Raw genomic sequence first — 19,891 nt, forward strand, 5'->3', positions numbered from 1 at the left:
AACCCTGTAACCACGCAGAATGAACCCTGTGACCACGCACAATAAATCCTGTAACCCCGCACAATGAACCCTGTAACCACGCACAATGAATCCTGTAACCCCGCAGAATGAACCCTGTAACTACGGACAATGAACCCTGTAACCCCGCACAATGAACCCTGTAACCATGCACAATTAACCCTGTAACCCAGCACGATGAACCCTGTAACCACGCAGAATGAACCGAATGAACCCTGTAACCACGCAGAATAAACCCTGTAACCACGCAGAATGAACCGAATGAACCCTGTAACCACGCAGAATTAACCCTGTGACCACGCACAATGAACCCTGTAACCACACACAATGAACCCTGTAACCCCGCACAATGAACCCTGTAACTACGGACAATGAACCCTGTAACCCCGCACAATGAACCCTGTAACCACACAGAATGAACCCTGTAACTACAGACAATGAACCCTGTAACCATGCAGAATGAACCCTGTAACCATGCAGAATGAACCCTGTAACCACGCAGAATGAACCCTGTAACCACGCAGAATGAACCCTGTAACTACACACAATGAACCCTGTAACCACGCAGAATGAACCCTGTAACTACACACAATGAACCCTGTAACCCCGCACAATGAACCCTGTAACCACGCAGTATGAACCCTGTAACCACGCAGAATGAACCCTGTAACCACGCAGAATGAACCCTGTAACCACGCAGAATGAACCCTGTAACTATGGACAATGAACCCTGTAACCCCGCACAATGAACCCTGTAACCCCGCACAATGAACCCTGTAACCCCGCACAATGAACCCTGTAACTCCGCAGAATGAACCCTGTAACCATGCACAATTAACCCTGTAACCCCGCCCGATGAACCCTGTAACCACGCAGAATGAACCCTGTAACCACGCAGAATGAACCGTATGAACCCTGTAAACACGCAGAATAAACCCTGTAACCACGCAGAATGAACCGAATGAACCCTGTAAACACGCAGAATAAACCCTGTAACCACGCAGAATGAACCGAATGAACCCTGTAACCACGCAGAATGAACCCTGTAACCACGCACAATGAACCCTGTAACCCTGCACAATGAACCCTGTAACCCCGCACAATGAACCCTGTAACCACACAGAATGAACCCTGTAACTACAGACAATGAACCCTGTAACCATGCAGAATGAACCCTGTAACCATGCAGAATGAACCCTGTAACCACGCAGAATGAACCCTGTAACCACGCAGAATGAACCCTGTAACTACACACAATGAACCCTGTAACCACGCAGAATGAACCCTGTAACTACACACAATGAACCCTGTAACCCCGCACAATGAACCCTGTAACCACGCAGTATGAACCCTGTAACCACGCAGAATGAACCCTGTAACCACGCAGAATGAACCCTGTAACCACGCAGAATGAACCCTGTAACTATGGACAATGAACCCTGTAACCCCGCACAATGAACCCTGTAACCCCGCACAATGAACCCTGTAACCCCGCACAATGAACCCTGTAACTCCGCAGAATGAACCCTGTAACCACGCAGAATGAACCCTGTAACCACGCACAATGAACCCTGTAACCCTGCACAATGAACCCTGTAACCCCGCACAATGAACCCTGTAACCACACAGAATGAACCCTGTAACTACAGACAATGAACCCTGTAACCATGCAGAATGAACCCTGTAACCATGCAGAATGAACCCTGTAACCACGCAGAATGAACCCTGTAACCACGCAGAATGAACCCTGTAACTACACACAATGAACCCTGTAACCACGCAGAATGAACCCTGTAACCCAGCAGAATGAACCCTGTAACCATGCAGAATTAACCCTGTAATCCAGCAGAATGAACCCTGTAACCCAGCAGAATGAACCCTGTAACCATTATATATATATTTTTGTACCTTTATTTTACTAGGCAAGTCAGTTAAGAACAAATTCTTTTCAATGACGGCTTAGGCACAGTGGGTAAACTGCCTTGTTCAGGGGCAGAACGACAGATTTGTACCTTGTCAGCTGGGGGATTTGAACTTGCAACTTTTTGGTTACTAGTCCAACACTCTAACCACTAGGCTACCCTGCCGCCCCAATGCAGAATGAACCCTGTAACCACGCAGAATGAACCATGTAACCATGCACAATGAACCCTGTAACCATGCACAATGAACCCTGTAACTACGCAGAATGAACCCTGTAACCATGCAGAATTAACCCTGTAACCATGCAGAATGAACTGAATTAACCTTGTAACCCCGCAGAATGAACCCTGTAACCATGCAGAATGAACCCTGTAACCCTGCAGAATGAACCCTGTAACCATGCAGAATTAACCCTGTAACCATGCAGAATGAACCCTGTAACCCCGCAGAATGAACCCTGTAACCACGAACAACGAACGCTGCAGAATTGACGTGGAATTTCAAAGGGAAACTATGAGATCTTGTTGCTGTCAAACCCTGCTTCCCTCTACTTCTCTCTCTCTGTTTATCTCTACTCCTCTCTCTTTACCCCTCTGTCTCTCTGTAAAATCTGTTTCACACGGGAGGGGGGGTATATTAGATAACATGCACTGCAGAGGAGAGCTCTTCTATCTCATCACATCCGTCTCTCTCTCCCTCCCTTCTCATCACATTACTCTCTAACAGCCTCATGTTCTCTCTAGCGCTCCCATCTCATCCCTCTCACTCTCGTTGTCACTCCATCTTATTTCAATCTCTCGTTGACAGGCGCCCATCTCTTCTCTCCGCTCTCCTGTTCGATCGCACAAACCAGCCCATTAATGTAACTGATCCCATCAAGTGGCACTAATACACTGCCACACACACACGATGTCTGCTGCGTGCCCATGTCTTCAGCAGGTGGGCACAGTGGATGATGTCAGCTCCTCCTCCTCTCTCTCTTGGCTCCTTCTTCTCCTCCTCCCTCAGTGTGATGCTATGTTCCCTCGCTCCGTGAAGGAGGTGTACGAAAGCCGCTCCAGCTCCTCCTCTCTTCTCTGGTCTCACAGCTTCCTGCCACCTCCCTCCAGCAGTCTTGAGTCAGCTCTCTATCCCTCACTCTCTCTCTATAAATATCTATCCCCCCAACATTCTCTCTCTCTCTCTGTGTCTGTATCCGTTTTGTCTGGTTAAGGATTCGTGGTCCTACAGTATCCAGCCACAGTCATTAAAATAAAGAGCAACAGCAGTGAGTTAAAGGGGTATGGAGAGAGAGAGAGAGAGAGATAAAAGAAGGAAGAAAGCAACTGAGATGAGAGAGTGAAAGGAGAGTGAAGGTGACAATATGCAGATGTCTGAGAAGAAGACAGTTTGTGTGTGTGTGTGTGTGTGTCAGGGTTTCCATCAGCCAATTTTTAAAATATTTTTTAAAATAATTTAAAGCCGATAAATTCAACTGTTTTGGTGCACGATTAAAAATAGCTACTATTTTTATTTCTCAACTGGTTATTGAAGTGTGCCTCCTATTCACCCACCACTTAACAATGTGAGCTTGAGGCAGCGTGCAAAATCCCACCATGGAAACACGGAGGCAATTATTTTATAAAGACTTCATATTCGGCGCGTGTAAGTTTCAAGTCTGGGGAAAGCTTCCCATTTCTCCTAACATGTGTGCCGTTCTGCGTGCCAGTTGTGATTTCATATGCCCATTTCCGTGGAACAGTTTCATTTCAATTTGAACGTTTTCATTTCTCAAAATCATGGTCATGTGGTTAGTCATAAAAACCAGAATGAAAATGACACAAAGTTATATATAATTAGCATAATAATATCATCCACATCAAAATCTGTCTGTTTAAGCCTGAGATATATATTTGTTGTTGTTGTTGTTGCACGGGACGCGTCTCAATCCACCACATCCGCCAACGGCGGCCTTCCGCATCTGCGGTGGAAGGTGGCCGAGCCACAGTGATGTTTGTCAGACCACGAGGGGTCCCGGAAATGTGTCTTCTCATGAAAATGTCTGCGAGTCTGAACGGTTTGACCTACAATCAAATACGACCACAAAATGACCGTCTGTAGTCGGTACCGCCGATCTGCCAACTTCTGTCTGTGGCGTCTGAACAGTTTGGGCTACACACTGATATGGAGAGGTGAGACTCTCACGAACTCGTACTTGTCGGTTGTTTTGCTCTCGGGACGCCCGCGAATCTCGTCTGAAGGTAGCCTGGTACAAGTTCAAAAAATGAATGGAAGTATACACTGAGTGTACAAACATTAAGAACACCTTCCTAATATTGAGTTGCACCTCCCCTTTTGCCCTCAGAACAGCCTCAATTCGTCGGGATATTGGACTCTACATGGTGCCGAAAGTGTTCCACAGGGATGCTGGCCCATGTTGACTCTTAATGCTTCCCACAGTTGTGTCAAATTGGCGATTTTAGCATGTAAATCTTGGTGGGGGAAAAAATGTATAATTGTGGGATTCATGCCAGCTAGGCCACTACACAACACAACACTAAACAATACATGAATTGCACTATAGCACTGACAAACGGTGCCCACAGACGGCCTACATAAAGCTGTCTCAACACCTTACCTATCAGCAAAACTGTTTATTCAGCCTCATTTACTGCCTTTAAAAAAATAGAGCTGATATGACTAATGTGGTTTCTACTGACAATTGAGATGTACAAACTACGGCATAAAGGGACGACAAGCGGATAAGAGGCAATACGTAATGTCGATTAAGACATTAATGATCAAGCAACGACGGACGTTAGTTCAGCACTTTTGAAATGTACAGCGAATTCAGAACACGGGCCGTTCTTACAGTGTTCTCCCTGTACACCAAGTCAGAACAGTAGGATAAATAAAGGGGGCATATAAACAGAAAATGAAAGCTCTTACAATATTCGATGAATACATTTCTCTAAAACAGGTTATAGGCTATAGGTGCTCCACCAAGATAGAACAGTAGGTGAAATTAAGAGGTGAAAATAGACCCAATTATTAGGGTGAGGCACATGGGCTACTTACAGGTTACTACACAACATATACTTAGTATTACTTTCATAGCTACAGTATACATATCTCCCTGGCATGTTACATCATTTATGCAGCAGCATACAATCTATTTTTGGACTCACCTTGTGAAGGTGACGCAGCGGTCCTTTGTGGGCAAATTTTGTCATCAAAGTCTGGCATTCTATGGATTTATGGTGGGAACTCAGGGACACACACACACACACGGCCACTCCATTGAATAGCAGGCTAACGTTAGTTGTTTCTGTGCAACCCCTGCAGTTAGCCACTGATTCCTTCCAAACGACTCATTGTTGAATTTGCGATTTCCAACTTGGTGTGGAATCTTTATGTCCAATGGCTGATGAGCACCGATACGTTTTATCTATAATTTATCTTCATTATTTCTCTTCATATGACAAGGATTAAAAAGGATTTGCCAGTAGAATGTCGACTTGATTCATGATGATGACTGTAAGACTTTGAAGGAAAGATACGCCCCCGTGGGTCGACGCCCTAACGGGTTATACACCCAATGCATATGGGTCCGGTACATTTCTCAAATGGCCAATTAAAATCTTCCCGGTCAAGTTGTCCGGCGCCACATTTTCCTAACGGAAACCCTGGTGTGTGTGTGTGTGTGTGTGTGATGGCTGCTGATGGACAGGGTTGTCATGGTGATTAACGCAAGCGCTCAACTCGACCTTCTGATGGTTTATGGTCTGGATTTCCCAGAAACAGTCCCGCATCTCTCTCACGCACACGCACACACTGCATTCAAGGTCAACCGTTACAGAGCCAGACAACAGTAACAATTTAAGGAAAGATGAGATATTCATCAACAAAACAGCAAACCTCAGACAGAAATAACACGTTCTGTATCAGCACACACAACCTATGCTTCTCATGTGCACATGATTCTACCCTGTACCTCCTCCGAATTATTTAGGTCTTTTAAGACCAGTAACTACTTTCTATCTACACCTCCCACTTCAACACACAGACACACACACATACGCGCATGCACACAAAGCCACAGTGTTTGGCAGGCAGTCAATGTGTGCTCGACCATGTTCAATACCCAGTGGTAATGTGATATAGCTGAAAGAGAGGCTGAATGACTGAGAGACCCAGGTGTGACTCTGTGGGGTCCTGGGGAGAAGGGGGACAGGGGCGTACGTGTGTGTGTGTGTGTGTGTGTGTGTGTGTGTGTGTGTGTGTGTGTGAGAGAGACAGAAAGAAAGAGAGAGAAGGGTGTGTGGGGTGTTACAAGGTGTGTGTGTGTGTGCTTGTTTGGGCTGCTCGCTCCCCTCCAGGAAATAAGCTGCTCCCAGACAGGGCCTCTCGGCACAGGGCCAAAACGCTGAACGTCGTGTGTGTGTGTGTGTTCTGGCACCCACATAGAAACACAACGTAGAGCTCTCCTGTGACATGTTGTCATGCTTTAACAAAGAGGGAGAGAGAAAGAGAGAGAGAGAGCCAGAGGGGAGAACGAGAAACATGGACGAGCGATAGAGCGAAAGAGAGGAGAGTGGATAGCAAGGGTATCCGCCCAGTTACAGTGCAAATCAAATCGACCACACACAACTGGATTCCCTTTGCAGGCGTCAAGAGATTTGTATGAAATTGTTAACAGTGAGAGTGAGCCAAAACCAAAACACACACACACAGAGATCAGACCGCCCAGTCACAGGAGGACATCAGATAACCACTGCTGTGAACGAGGGAGGAGTGGCCAGAAAACACACCAGAGATCTCTCTCGCTCTCTTTCTCCCGTCCATCATCCCTCCATCGTTACCTCTCATTAATAGCACTGAGCTGTGATCACCTCGGTGACATACATACGGAGAAGGAGCAGGCCTCGGGTCCCCCTGTAGCAGTGCAAGCAGATACAGACATACAGTCCCTAGGGAAAGTTTACACACCCTTGAACTTTCTTTCCCCGCATTTCGTTGCGTTACAAAGTGGGACTGAAATAGATTTAATTGACTTTGTTGTTGTCAATGAGCTGCACAAAAAATACTCTAATTAATCATTAATAACAGTGTCATAACTACGAGATGGGGTATTCATCCCCTTTGTTTAGGCAAGCCTAAATTATAATGAACAAAAATATCAACGCAAACATGCAACAATTTCAAAGATTTGACTGAGTTACAGATTATAAAAGGAAATCAGTCCATTTAAATAAATTCATTGGGCCCGAATCTATGGATTTCACGAGTGGGCATAGTCCCACCCACTTGGCAACCAGGCCCACCAACTGAGGAGCCAAGACCAGCCAATCAGAATGAGTTTTTCCCCACAAAAGGGCTTTATTACAGACAGAACTACTCCCCAGTTTCATCAGCTGACCGGGTGGCTAGTCTCAGACGATCCGGAAGGTGAAGAAGGCGGTTGTGGAGGTCCTGGGCTGGTGTGGTTACACGTGGTCTGCGGTTGTGAGGCCGGTTGGACATGCAGCCAAGTTCTCTAAAACGACGTTGGATGCGGCTTATGGTTGAGAAATTAACATTTAATTATCTGGCAACAGCTCTGGTGGACATTCTTGCAGTCAGCATGACAATTGAAATAAATTGAGACATCTATGGCATCGTGTTGTGTGACAAAACCGCACATTTTAGAATGGACTTTTATTGTCCCCAGCACAAGATGCACCTGTGTAATAACCATGCTGTTTAATCAGCTTCTTGACTTGATATGCCACACCTGTCAGGTGGATGGATTATGAAATGCTCACTAACGGGATGTAAACAAATTTGTGCACCAAATTTGAGAGAAATAAGCGTTTTGTGCATATGGCAAATATTTTATTTCAGTTCATGAAACATGGGACCAACACTTTTTGTTCAGTATAGTTCAGAAGTAAAATTTGTCTAAACAAATCACATAATATGTTATATGGAATCACTCTGTGAATTAATAGGGGTTGACATGATTTTTTAATGACTACCCCTTTGCTCTGTCCGACATACATACATCTTCAACTACAAAGACCATGGAGCTTTTCGAATCCCTCATAAAGAAGGGCAGTGATTGGTAGATGGGTAACAATAACAAATCAAATACCTAATACATATTTAAGCACGGTCAAGTTAATAATATGCTGTGGATTATGTATCACACCACCCAGACACATAAAAGATGCAAACGTCCTTCTGAACTGAGTTGCAGGAAAGGAAGGAAACTGCTCAGGGATGTCAACATGAGGCCATTGGTGATTTAAAAACCTTTCAATGGTTGTGACGGGAGAAAAACGATGGATCAACATTGTAGTGACTGCACAATAATGACCTAAATAACAGAATACAAATATGCATCATAAAATTGTTCCAAAACATGAATATGTATGCAACACGGCACTAAAGTAGAAACACGGCAAAGGAGTACACTTTTTTTGCCTAAATGCAAAGTCTTATGTTTTGGGCAAATCCAACACAATATCAGAGTAACTGCCTCCTTATTTTCAAGCATGGTGGTGGCTGCATCATGTTATGGGTATGCTTGATATCGGGAAAGGCAGGGGAGATTTTATAGGATGAAAATAAACGGGATGGAGCTAAGCACAGGCAAATCCTAGAGGAAAACCTGCTGCAGTCTGCTTTATACCAGACACCGAGAGAGGAATTGACCTCTCAGCAGGACAATAACCTACAGCACAAAGCCAAATCGACACTGCAGTTGCTTACCAAAAATCCAGTGAATGTTCTTGAGTGGCCAAGTTTGCTTTTGACTTAAATCTGCTTTAAAAGCTATGGCAATACTTGCTGTCTAGCCATGATCCCCAACACCTTGTCAGAGCTAGAAGAATTTTGAAAATAATGGGCAAATATTGCACAACACAGGTGGGCAAAGCTCTTATAAGACTTACCCAAGAATCGCTGCCAAAGGTGTTTCTAACATATAATGTGTTTCATTTTTATTAGTCTTAAAAAATGTCATTGTCCACTTAACATGAGAGTATTTGTGTAGATCACTGACCAATAAATGGCAATTAAATCCATTTTAATCCCACTTTGTAACACAATAAAATGTGAAGAAATCCAAAAGGGGGGGCTGGAGACTTTCTATAGTCACTGTATACAAACAGTGACAGACGCAAACACAGATGCACAACATCAGCATTTGTATAAATGCACAGAAACGTACAGACACACTTCCTTACCCGGGCCAACTGCGTGCTCCAACCAGACGGCCCCGCTGCAGGAGAGAAACGTCACATCATTCGGTCAAACGCTCTCAAATCCACTTTCTTAAAATAATTTTAAAAAATAGAATCAAATGATATCACTTGATAAGACGCCAAACTTACCATTCCCACACTTCATTATGATTGGCTCTTTGCTGTGGCTGCAAAGCCCCTGACAGTGGTGTTAACATCTTTAATGTTTGTTCAGGTGATGCCAGGCTGGCCCATGCCGACAGCACACCGAGGCCGTGGCATCATGTTAGGCCTTGTTCCGCTGTGAATAGAGAAGCACGTCAGTGCAATGACATTAGAACTGGAGAGAAGGCTAGAGGCCTGGCATGACAGGCAAGGACTTGAGTTGTGTGTCTGAGGAGAAATCAGGGAGCTCACAAGAGCATTGCGGTTAGTAATAATGGTGCTCATTTGTTGTTATAGATTAACACACTTATCCTGAACATGTGACAACATCCCCAGCATGTTTATGTCAGCAGCTTCAGCCATTCCTAAACGCAGGAGACACTTAGACGGAGTATTGTCGGAGTGTGTGTCGGTCTCTAGTGGATTCCTGATTGTATCACGTGAGCATTTCGAGGCCACATCAAATCATAATGCATTTGTCATATGCCCTGAATACAACAGGTGTAGGTAGGGCTTTACCGTGAAATGCTTACTTACGAGCCCTTTCCCAACAACGCAGAGTTAAAAAATATGAACAATATGCTAAATAAAAAGGAAATAGTAACACAATAAAATAACAAAAACGAGGCTACAGTATATACAAGGAGTACCGGTACCGAGTCAATGTGCAGGGGTACGAGGCAGTAATATGTACAGGTAATATGCACAGGTAATATGTGCAGGTAATATGTACGAGGTAATATCTACAGGTAATATGTACAGGTAATATGTACGAGGTAATATCTACAGGTAATATGTGCAAGTAAAATGTACGAGGTAATATCTACAGGTAATATCTACAGGTAATATGTGCAGGTAAAATGTACGAGGTAATATCTACAGGTAATATGTGCAGGTAATATGTACAAGGTAATATCTACAGGTAATATGTGCAGGTAATATGTACGAGGTAATATGTACAGGTAATATGTACAGGTAATATGTACGAGGTAATATGTGCAGGTAATATGTGCAGGTAATATGTACGAGGTAATATGTACGAGGTAATATGTACGAGGTAATATGTGCAGGTAATATGTACACGTAATATGTGCAGGTAATATGTACAGGTAATATGTACAGGTAATATGTACAGGTAATATGTACGAGGTAATATGTGCAGGTAATATGTACGAGGTAATATGTGCAGGTAATATGTACGAGGTAATATCTACAGGTAATATGTGCAGGTAATATGTACAGGTAATATGTACGAGGTAATATTTGCAGGTAATATGTACAGGTAATATGTACGAGGTAATATGTGCAGGTAATATCTACAGGTAATATGTACGAGGTAATATGTGCAGGTAATATGTACAGGTAATATGTGCAGGTAATATGTGCAGGTAATATATGCAGGTAATATATGCAGGTAATATGTGCAGGTAATATATGCAGGTAATATGTGCAGGTAATATGTACAGGTAATATCTACAGGTAATATGTGCAGGTAATATGTACAGGTAATATGTGCAGGTAATATATGCAGGTAATATGTGCAGGTAATATGTACAGGTAATATGTACAGGTAATATATGCAGGTAATATGTGCAGGTAATATGTACAGGTAATATGTGCAGGTAATATATGCAGGTAATATGTGCAGGTAATATGTGCAGGTAATATATGCAGGTAATATGTGCAGGTAATATGTGCAGGTAATATATGCAGGTAATATGTGCAGGTAATATGTACAGGTAATATCTACAGGTAATATGTACAGGTAATATATGCAGGTAATATGTGCAGGTAATATGTACAGGTAATATGTGCAGGTAATATATGCAGGTAATATGTGCAGGTAATATGTACAGGTAATATGTGCAGGTAATATATGCAGGTAATATGTGCAGGTAATATGTACAGGTAATATGTACAGGTAATATATGCAGGTAATATGTGCAGGTAATATGTACAGGTAATATATGCAGGTAATATATGCAGGTAATATGTGCAGGTAATATGTGCAGGTAATATATGCAGGTAATATATGCAGGTAATATGTGCAGGTAATATGTGCAGGTAATATATGCAGGTAATATGTGCAGGTAATATGTACAGGTAATATCTACAGGTAATATGTGCAGGTAATATGTGCAGGTAATATGTACAGGTAATATGTGCAGGTAATATGTACAGGTAATATCTACAGGTAATATGTGCAGGTAATATGTACAGGTAATATCTACAGGTAATATGTGCAGGTAATATGTGCAGGTAATATGTACAGGTAATATCTACAGGTAATATCTACAGGTAATATGTGCAGGTAATATGTGCAGGTAATATATGCAGGTAATATGTGCAGGTAATATGTGCAGGTAATATATGCATGTAGGCGGTGGCAACCCAACATTCAGGGTGGGTTTTGAGCCCTACATTTTAAGCTAAAAAAAGGTTGCCTGTCTTTCATGTTATTTTGGAATTAATATGTGTCATATATCAGTTTGCAAAAATAAGTTAATAAAGCCGCATACAAACATGGTCTCTTTTTTTTTTTTTTTTTTAGTAAGACAGCTCCAAAACGCAGGTGCAGCTCAGTGCTTTATGTTGTGGTGGGGTAGCCAGCAGAAAATACGTAGCGTAGGGGTTGGTAATGTTCTCTAGTTGCGCCATGATTGGCTCAGCGTTCTGTCACTCATGGGGAAACTACATCACCGCCAAATCTAAGGGTAGAGCAACATTGGCCATGCTATCAATCCAGCATGAATTCTGCCGTGCTCAAAACAACTGTTAACTCGGATCTGGGAAATCTGACTTCAGTGAGTTCAAGACAACTGGGAACTCGGGAAACAATTGAGCTCAGACTGGGAAAATACGTTTTGAACAGTCATCCAGCTCGGAATTGTAAATCGGGAACTTGGGCCTCTTTCTCGATCTACGACCTGAAGATCACTGATGTTATCATCATTCGACCTTGTTTTTTTCAGAGTTCCCAGTTGTCTTGAAAGCACCATACATTCAGAAAATGCCAGACTTTGATGACAAAGTTTGATGACAAAATTTTCCAATGAAGGACCGCCGCTCCACCTTCCTGTTCAAGTGAGCACAACACAACAAGATGAGTCCAAAAATGTATTGTAAACTGATGCATAAATTATGTAATATGCCAGGGAAATATGTATACTGTAGCTAAGAAAGTAATACTAAGTGTATGTTGTGTAGTAAGTTGTTAGTAGCCCATGTGCCTCACCCTAATAATTTGGTTTATTTTCACCTCTTAATTAATTTCACCTACGGTTCTGACTTGGTGGGTCACATGTAGCCTATAACCTGTTTTAGAGAAATGTAATCATTGAATTTTATTTACCTGTTATTTTACCAGGTAAGTTGACTGAGAACACGTTCTCATTTGCAGCAACGACCTGGGGAATAGTTACAGGGGAGAGGAGGGGGATGAATGAGCCAATTGTAAACTGGGGATTATTAGGTGACTGTGATGGTTTGAGGGCCAGATAGGGAATTTAGCCAGGACACCGGGGTTAACACCCCTACTCTTACGATAAGTGCCATGGGATCTGTAATGACCTCAGAGAGTCAGGACACCCGTTTAACGTCCCATCCGAAAGAGTAAGAGCATTGTAAGAGCATTCACTGTCTGCTTATATGCTCCCTTTTCTTATCCTACGGTTCTGACTTGGTGTACACAGAGAATAATGTAAGAACGGGCCATGTTCTGAATTCTGTTGCTGTACATGTGTCACCGTTTTAGAACAATTAATGTATTGTTTAGTAGCTTTGCTGGCATGCACCCCCCCCCCCCCCCCAAATGTGTTTTCCCCAACAAGATGTACATGCTAAAATGGCCACTGCAGGTAGGTAGGGGTAAAGATGACTAGGCAATCCGGATAGATAATAAACAGAGTAGCGTATGTGAAGAATGTTAAAGTGTGTCTATGTGTGAGTGTGTGTTGCGTCAATGGGTGCGTTCGTAAATTCACTCTGGCTATCTACTCCGATTTCAGAGCCCTCTCTGCGGGTGCCAGAGCGCAGAATAACTGAGGAATATACAAACGCTCAAAACCCCTTGAATATGACAAGTGTCAGTAAACCTCGGAGAAAAATCATAATTCAATTGTTGCCAGCAGCAACGTTACAGTCACCAACGCTCTGGATAACATGAAACCGTCTAATCAGCTCTGCTTGGGCGGCTGTTCTCTCATTTGTGTCTGGAAGTAGCTAGCAAGTTAGCCAACGTTAGCCAGTTAGCCGTTGTGAGGTCAGAACGCTCAGATCAACCCAGAATGTACTCCTCGGCCAGAACGTCCAGTGTGCGCTCTGAACACTCCGGAGCAAAAACGCTCTGAATTTACGAACGCACCCAATATGTTTGAATTTTGTCACTATTTCTATTTAATTTGGTATCTTCTCTTTAACTCTGTATTGTTGGTATAGGACCCGTAAGTAAGCACTTCACTGTTAATCTACACCTGTTGTCTACGAAGCATCTGACAAATACAATTTGACTTGATTTAATCTCAACTACAAGTATTGTTTTAGTGACTACTGGTTATAATATAGAAGAAGAAAAAAACCGCACAACTATTTAGGCGAGGTGCTGGCTAGCGGAGTAGAAAACGTGAAAATAAGAGGACCGCACACTAGGAGCTCAGACAGCCAAACTGTCTTCATCAGGGTATAATCACAAACACTGCAGGATGACTCGTTTATATAGTGTCAAAAGACACAGGTGTCTGTAATCATGGCCAAGAGTGGCCTAATATCATTGGTTAATTATCAAATATTAAAATGGCATACAAAGAACAGCATACAAACAACAAATGGATAGCATACGATCATAAACTCATTTTCGACTACACAAGCTTACAAACAATTACAATGGCAAAGTCACAATAATCACAAGAATGGCTTCAGACCAAAGTATACGTTGAGACGGAAGGGAGCAAGGGTCTTTAAGTTAAAGATCCAGACAGACTCTCGTTTTAACAATAAATTATCCCTCTCCTAGGGAGGGTGACATGTTCGATGCCAATATAACGCAGAGACGAAATCGAGTGGCCTGCCTCCAAGAAGTGGGCCGCAACTGGGTAAGCAAAGTGTTTACACCTAATGGTACTACGATGCTCTGAGATACGTACTTTTAATTCGCGCTTTGTTTTATCCACATCATTTTTACCACAATGACAAGTTATAAGATAAATAACTGCCTTAGTGGAACACGTTTTAGTGGAACACACCTTTTAATTGGGATCGATTTCCCTGTTTGTGGGTGTTTGAGGGATCTACATATATAAGTGCATTGAGCACAGCCATTACATTTGTAATTTCCATCCAGTAGGGGCGCAAATAGACGTTGTTCAGGAATATCTTGGGGTGGTAAATAAGAGTGTACCAATTGGTCTCTTAGATTTCTGCCCCGCGAGAATACGACCAAGGGAAGGTTCGAAAACACATTACCGAGACTATCATCGGATTTTAGAATGTTGCAATGTTTGTGAACGATTCCCTTAATTTGGTCAGAACGCTTTAAATAGCGGGTAGTTAGAACACAAGAATGCGTATTTTTGCGAGACTGCCCTTGAAAAAGGTCATGTCTCGTTTTGAATTTTCTCAATGGCAATATTAATCTGATCATTTTTGTAGCCCCTCTCCTTGAACTTTCTTTGCGTCTCAGACATATCTGTCGAAATCGGATTGTTTTATGCAAAATATTTTGATTCGACAGAATTGGCTGTAGGGCAAACTATTTTTCAAGTGAAGTGGGTGCCAACTATCAGCCCTCAAACTGTTACGATCAGTAGGCTTCCTGTAAAGCTAGGTGGTAATCTATCAACGTCAAAATAAAAGCTTCGGGTGTATGTTGCCTTACCATAATGCCTAACCATAACCTTTTAAAAAACTTCCAGCAGAAAACCCCGATAGCCAGGCAGAGCCACGTCAAGCCCATTTTATAGACCTGTGGCGTCCTCTAGTGGCGAAAATAAGGACGTGAATCAAGTGGGCGGAGACAGAACTGGCAAGAATATGGAGAGAGAAAAAAATTACATTGAACAAATTCAAACGCTTTTCCTGGAAATTCTACGGAACCCGCCACAACTTCACCACATGACATTTCAGAAAGAAAATGCGACACTCCTTCCCCGAACACTGGAAGGCCCAGATTTCATTCAATGGCCGCGGTTACTTAACCATTATTTCATTAAATATCACAGACAGGACATTTTGGACCCTGGCACCACCGAGAAAGATACAACTTCAAGCCACATGTAGGTTTTGATCACGTTTTAGAAGAGTAAAAAGGTTGAACCGAAAGCAGCACACCAGCCCGTCACTAGGCGATTACAACATCGTCTACTCATACGGGGTTCCCGTAAACCCATCGTTATTGTAACCAGATGACCATATTGTAAACACTTTCGATATTACTAATTGTGAAAGGATAAAACACAGCTGGCAGAAACGCAACATGCAAAATGCGTTTGCTACTTTTCCTAAAGCCTACGTCTTAGTAGTTTTAGGCAAAGAATAGGAAACTTCTCATCTACCTTGTGACGTTGTAGTAGCCTGCCTAATAAATGTTTGGAACAATGCATCCTAATTAAGAGATGATTATGCGCGTTGGTTACAAGCGTTGGACATAGCATACCAGTAGCCTATAAAGTAGGCATTAACTCAATGCCATTCGTCCTAGATCTAATTTTGGGTAAACATTCTCTGATACGGCAATTCTGGTTAATTATGCAACATTATAAGCCTGTGTTAATTAGTCTATAACAGTAACATCGTTTATCGTACCTGTTTGTGCATGCTGCTTTCTCATGGGAGGTGCCGTTGCTGCACACTGTAACAGAAAAAATAACGTCGTAACACATCTTCTTTCCACACGAATGACGTTCGTTCAGCCACGTAGCCTCCCAAAACCGTTCCCCAAATTAAGTAATAGCTGAATAATGTGTCAAAAATCCTTACTCCATTTAGAAAATGTCGTCTTGCAGAAACTGTACACGCAGACACATTATGAAATCGTTGCTTGGGAGAGATGAGAGCATTTAGAGAATCAGCCATGGGCATGGCACAACGATTAGTCTCGTGTTGTTGCACAATTTCAAAGCTGTACAGTAATCTCTAATCTTGCTTATCGTCTTCCAAAATGAATGTACAGCCCTCTCGCAGAAGAATTGAACATTCCGTTTCAAAATCGCCAAGCGAAGTACGTAGCTGCTACAACCGCCGGTATAGGCTATGCGTGCACCGCGGGCGGGTTTGCCACACGCATGTTCAATCCAAACAAGCCTTTAGATATTAATATATTTTAGGACACCAAGACCAAAGCGGCGATGGATACTAAGAAATTGCGCAGTTCTTAATCAATTGAAACGCATACTGTTTTCCCAACTCTTCTCTGTTGTAATGGCTCTTATCTTCCTCCTCCCTCCCTCTCGCTCTCTCTCTCTTTCCCTCTCATGCAGGTTTATTTTTGGTGGACGAGTCTTGGACATAAACTGCCAGCCTTATTACTCACTGGCAAACACACTGTAGGGCTTGCTGAAATGCTCTTAGCCTCTATTCTTCAGAGCACAAATGACCCTGATTTTTCCATTATTTGAGGGTTTGATCAATAATTTCTGCTATAATTTCAGTTGGACATAATGTAAGTCCATAAGGGGCATTTAGGATTTATAAAGTGATTTTATATAGTGATTTCCTTTAGATAACAGGCCAGTTCACCACCGTGGATAATAGTTAGTTTACTAAACACACTATCAAGGGTTAGCACATTGGATTTTACAAAACATTTCTCTAGGAATAGTGGATCTCGTTTTACAGCATTTAATTGAATAAGCAGACTGGAAAGGTTTGCTTCCAATAGAAAATGCCTCAAACAAACACCAGAGGAGTTCTGTAAAAGACAAGGTGATTTTTTTTACTATTGACCCTTTGAAACACACACACACACACACACACTCCTCTTCTTCAGAAAGTGTAATGCACAATAACGACTGTACATGTTACGTTGAGAGTTTTCTCATCTCAAATTAAAAATGCGTTTCTCGCTTTCAACAAACAAGACTGAGCCAACACTTTCCCTTGCAACACTGCCTCAGAGGAACTTAAAAGCTTATTTGAATTTGAATTCAGCATGTTGCTATGAGCTCCCGAACAACAACTGGTAGCACACGCACACACACACACACACAGCCCAGACCTGGGCCACATAAAGAGGCCCTTAACGGTCTCTCCGTCTCTTTCAGAAGGCATTCCCACCTGAATACGGCCTTGAACTGGAGGGAGGCGCTCACTCCCTCCCTCCTTCACAACCGTTTCTTCTGTTTCCCTTTCTCCCTAGCCCCTCTCTTGTTTTCCCCTCCTTTGAATAACTTTGTGTTGAAGCATTTTACAGTGTGTGTGTGTGCCTGTGTGTGTGTCTAGAGTGAGTACTCGCTCAGCAAATGTCTCTTGATTTAGTTCATTAGAATGCCCCTCCTACTTCCACTTTGAGAAAATGTGTTAGCATAAATATTTCCATCTCATCTCGTTAAGCACATTGTGTTTGTGTGTGTGTGTGTGTGTGTGTGTGTGTGTGTGTATGCACACAGTTTGCCATCCTGACATAAAATGTGCCAATCAGACATTTCAGCACTTTGCCAATCCTACAAACAAACGCAGAAAGTTGAAGCATACACACACAGCAGGGTTTTTTTCTGGATCACCACCAGCGGTGGTGGGTGTGGCAGAGGGCGTGGCAATGGGAGGAGTTGGCGCTGGATTTGAGATGGAGCTGGATTCTGCCATGGAGCTGAGAGAAAATGCAATTCTGTGCATTATGCCATGGCTAATGCGGTGTTCTTTTGCTGAAACGTAATAACAACATCAATACTGCTAAATTAATAGTTTTTTGGAATTTGAAATTCTCCCTGACTGTCTTCTCTTTTATTTTGGGGATTGTTCATTCTCAAAGATTATATTATTAAAAAATATATATATTTTCACTCTACTTTCTATCAAGGTTTTAGTAATTTAAATTCACACTGAATGTGTTTTTCCATCCCAAGAAATAAACAATAATATTTAGACATTAGGGCTTGAACTCCTTGATCTTCCTTAGTGACATCTGGATGTTGTGAATGTCTCTGTGTGTTACTGTGTCTTCTGTGTGAAATGTTGTTTACCTGGGCAGGAATATATATATACAGTGGGGCAAAAAAGTATTGTCAGCCACCAATTGTGCAAGTTCTCCCACTTAAAAAGATGAGAGGCCTGTAATTTTCATCATAGGTACACTTCAACTATGACAGACAAAATGAAAAAAAAAAATCCAGAAAATCACATTGTAGGATTTTGAATGAATTTGCAAATTATGGTGGAAAATAAGTATTTGGTCACCTACAAACAAGCAAAATTTCTGGCTCTCACAGACCTGTAACCTCTTCTTTAAGAGGCTCCTCTGTCCTCCACTCGTTACCTGTATTAATGGCACCTGTTTGAACTTGTTATCAGTATAAAAGACACCTGTCCACAACCTCAAACAGTCACACTCCAAACTCCACTATGGCCAAGACCAAAGAGCTGTCAAAGGACACCAGAAACAAAATTGTAGACCTGCACCAGGCTGGGAAGACTGAATCTGCAATAGGTAAGCAGCTTGGTTTGAAGAAATCAACTGTGGGAGCAATTATTAGGAAATGGAAGACATACAAGACCACTGATAATCTCCCTCGATCTGGGGCTCCACGCAAGATCTCACCCTGTGGGGTCAAAATGATCACAAGAATGGTGAGCAAAAATCCCAGAACCACACGGGGGGACCTAGTGAATGACCTGCAGAGAGCTGGGTCCAAAGTAACAAAGCCTACCATCAGTAACACACTGCGCCGCCAGGGACTCAAATCCTGCAGTGCCAGACGTGTCCCCTGCTTAAGCCAGTACATGTCCAGGCCCGTCTGAAGTTTGCTAGAGAGCATTTGGATGATCCAGAAGAAGATTGGGAGAATGTCATATGGTCAGATGAAACCAAAATATAACTTTTTGGTAAAAACTCAACTCGTCGTGTTTGGAGGACAAAGAATGCTGAGTTGCATCCAAAGAACACCATACCTACTGTGAAGCATGGGTGTGGAAACATCATGCTTTGGGGCTGTTTTTCTGCAAAGGGACCAGGACGACTGATCCGTGTAAAGGAAAGAATGAATGGGGCCATGTATCGTGAGATTTTGAGTGAACACCTCCTTCCATCAGCAAGGGCATTGAAGATGAAACGTGGCTGGGTGTTTCAGCATGACAATGGTCCCAAACACACCGCCCGGGCAACGAAGGAGTGGCTTTGTAAGAAGCATTTCAAGGTCCTGGAGTGGCCTAGCCAGTCTCCAGATCTCAACCCCATAGAAAATCTTTGGAGGGAGTTGAAAGTCCGTGTTGCCAAGCAACAGCCCCAAAACATCACTGCTCTAGAGGAGATCTGCATGGAATGGGCCAAAATACCAGCAACAGTGTGTGAAAACCTTGTGAAGACTTACAGAAAACGTTTGACCTCTGTCATTGCCAACAAAGGGTATATAAAAGTATTGAGATACACTTTT

The 19,891-nt window shown here is 42.6% G+C and overlaps 1 protein-coding gene across 9 annotated transcripts in view; it reads right to left on the minus strand.

Moving 5' to 3' along the window:
• kdm6ba (lysine (K)-specific demethylase 6B, a) overlaps positions 1-16,787 on the minus strand; it is a 153,804-nt gene extending 137,017 nt beyond the window's left edge. For 3 of the 9 annotated variants that reach the window (XM_090214591.1, XM_036957915.2, XM_090214596.1), the window contains exons 1-3: positions 16,110-16,775; positions 9,297-9,447; positions 9,150-9,184 (exon numbers count right to left, since the gene is read on the minus strand). The gene's annotated coding sequence lies outside the window, so the exon portion shown is untranslated. Of the gene's footprint in view, positions 1-9,149; positions 9,185-9,296; positions 9,448-16,109 lie in introns of all 9 variants that reach the window. The other 6 variants (XM_090214593.1, XM_090214587.1, XM_090214588.1 and 3 more) reach the window with 4 other exon arrangements.
• Between the last annotated feature and the right edge of the window lie 3,104 nt (positions 16,788-19,891).

This window comes from Oncorhynchus mykiss, chromosome 21, assembly GCF_057628025.1.
Source record: "Oncorhynchus mykiss isolate SJ-2025 chromosome 21, ASM5762802v1, whole genome shotgun sequence".
NCBI lineage: Eukaryota > Metazoa > Chordata > Actinopteri > Salmoniformes > Salmonidae > Oncorhynchus > Oncorhynchus mykiss.